Raw genomic sequence first — 3,197 nt, 5'->3', positions numbered from 1 at the left:
GCACCGGAACAATTGAAATATTTGAATGAGGTGATAACCTCGAATTAATTAGAACACAGACGAATCTCTTGAGATGTCTTGATCACTCCGGAAGGATAAACTGGCGAGAGGTGAACGAGCAAAGGGAAATATTTGAGCCGAGGAAAACAATATGATCACCTGAAAACTTGAATTGAGTCCACCGGAGAAGAAAAAAAAATAGATGAAGAATGTCGAACGAGACGAGAATTCACCGGTTGAAATAAATGAGGGAAGTTTGAAGAGACTCCACACGGACGAAATAGATAGTCGAGAGAGACTCAGACTCCGGGAAGAAAAAGGGGTGGGAGGGCGGGAAAAACAAAGACAACTTAGAAGGGGGAACCGACGAATATCTTGAAGAGAAAACACCCGTTGAAATAATTGAGGAAAGAAAGCAAGGACTTCGCACGAGTAGGATGGATACTCGATTACGGACTCCGGTTCCGAGATGAAAAAGGGAGGGCGGGTGGGAAAACAAGGGCAACTTCGGACAGGGAAACAACATTGATTGAAAAGAGCTAAGGATTGATCTCACGAAAGACAAAGAGGTTTGAGTCAACTTGACGAGAGATGCACCGGATAAAAGAGGATGGACAACTCACGGAACTAACCACGTGATCCTAAAGAAAAAAAATTGAAGGGGAAGAGGAATAGTTCAAAACACCTACGTCAAGATTCCTCACCAGAGCGATGAAGGGACTGAGGAGTAAAAAGAATTCCTACTCTCCGATATAACTAGACTCTGAAAACAGTTTTCTTCTAGACTCAACATCGGCCAAACTACACGATCAATCAAGGGGGGCTCCTAGGGTCGGTCGAGGCTCTGATTACCAACTTGTCACGCCCAATATGCGACCCTATCCAAAAGGAACTCGAAGGTCCCACCAAGGATAGACCCGCATATTGAAACGCTTTTGCAAGGTGGATATCATTACATCAACATTACATAATAGATGGGGATACATACAAGACATACAATGTCACATGAATACAATAATACATCATACATCAGAGCACCATCCGACTACGGATGAAACACAAACAGAAACTCAAACGACATCCACCCTGCTAGCCCAGACTGCCGACCTGGAACCTATCCCCTGATCGAATAAGCATAAGAAGAACTCTACGCAAGCAAGCATCGCTCTCGCGATCAACGAAGGAATAGACCTTCTCCCAGGAAGACCCGATCAGTCTCGGAATCCCGGTTTACAAGACATTTCGACAATGGTAAAACAAGACCAGCAAAGCCTCCCGGCATGCCAACATCCTGATAGTAGCCGCGCGTATCTCGTCTCAGGCCACGACCGGATGAGCACTACGTACAACTAGAACCAGACCTCAAGTTTCCCCAAGGTGGCGCTGCAAGTGGCTCTAGTTTGGACCAACACTTAGACAAGCATTGGCCCGGGGGGGCTAAAATAAAGATGACCCTTGGGTTAATTACTCCCAAGGGAAAAGGTAGGTGGTGGTGAGGCAAATGGTAAAACCAAGGTTGGGCCTTGCTGGACAAGTTTTATTCAAAGCGAACTGTCAGGGGGGTCCCATAAATCACCCGACCGTGTTAGGAACGCAAAATCCGGGAACATAACACCGGTATGACGGAAACTAGGGCGGCAAGAGTGGAACAAAACACCAGGCATAAGGCCGAGCCTTCCACCCTTTACCAAGTATATAGATGCATTAATAATATAAGAGATATTGTGATATCCCAACCAAAATCCTGTCCACCATGGAGAAATCTTCAACTTCACCTGCAACTAGCAACGCTATAAGAAGGGCTGAGCAAAGCGGTAACATAGCCAAACAATGGTTTGCTAGGAATGGTATCAAAGGTTAGAGGTTCATGGCAATATGGGATGGCTTGATAAACAGGTAATAGGTAGCGCAGCATAGCGATAGAACGAAGCAACTAGCATAGCAATGATAGTAGTGAGATCCAGGGTAGCGGTCATCTTGCAAGCATCAAATCAACATGCTACAGCACCGCAACATAATAACAAAAGGCATGAGCATGAAGTACAGGTAAAGCATAACAAAACATGAACACTGAGCTATCTCCAGAAATCACTAGAACATGCTCAAAAGGACATGGGAAGATTGCAAATAATAACAGTTTCAAACTTTAGCAGAAATAACATCAGGTTGCAATGTTTAGAGCTATCAAACAACATGTTACAGGAACTTATCATGGCAAACAAAGGCATGGCATGAATCTACTAAAAGCATAGATCAAAAGACCCTTACTGACGATGAGCCAAAAGGGCACAGAAAATATGATGGCACCCATGTAAACATGGCAAGGTATATAACAGATTCATACATGGCAGGAACAACAATAAGTAGGCATGTTGGTGAGCTTGAACCACTCACCACAGAGCAATACATGGCATGGCAAGGCAACCAATAGTAAGAAGGCATGTTTATGAAGCTAAGAATGGCAAGATCAAGTTCATAGGGTACATGGATCACTAGCAAAACACATGGGAACAAGTGAACTTAATGTTAACAGACTGACAGCAACATCATTTAGCAAACTTTAGAGCAAGATAACAACATGTCCCAGCAGGCTATAATTGCAACTAAGGGCATGAATGGATAGAGCATGACATATAGATCAAAACATGTTTATAGAGCATCTCCAGATTATGCATAGAATGATTAGTAGCAACATGTTTACATAGCAACAAAATATAACAGAATCTGTCAGGAAAACAGCAACAGCAACTACGCTACTTAGCAACCTTGATACACTCAGCACACAACTCAAAAAAATACATGGTTGGCACCCCTGGAAAGATGGCATGGCATAGATCAACATACATGTAGACATCAACCTCATAGGATGCACACATCAATCATGGCAAAAATGATAAATGAGCAAGTTATAACAGTTTCAGCAGGGTAACAGCAACATGCACTCTTCCAACAGCATTTCGGGCATCAAGATGAACCCAAATGAAAATGCTGCAATGGGATGAAATGAAGTACTCATCGAGACGAACAATTTGACATATTACACACACAAAACGGAGCTACGGATGCAGAGATACAACAGGATGAACATGGCATGATTATGCAAAATATTCGGGACTTAGCAGTTTTCTGGAAAAAAAAAAGACGGGCGCTATATGGCTAAAAGTCGCATGGGGCGGGGGAAAGATGGTTGCTCACCC

Source organism: Triticum aestivum, chromosome 1B (genome assembly GCF_018294505.1).
Source record: "Triticum aestivum cultivar Chinese Spring chromosome 1B, IWGSC CS RefSeq v2.1, whole genome shotgun sequence".
NCBI classification, from domain to species: Eukaryota; Viridiplantae; Streptophyta; class Magnoliopsida; order Poales; family Poaceae; genus Triticum; species Triticum aestivum.
Note: the sequence above shows the minus strand (reverse complement) of the source record.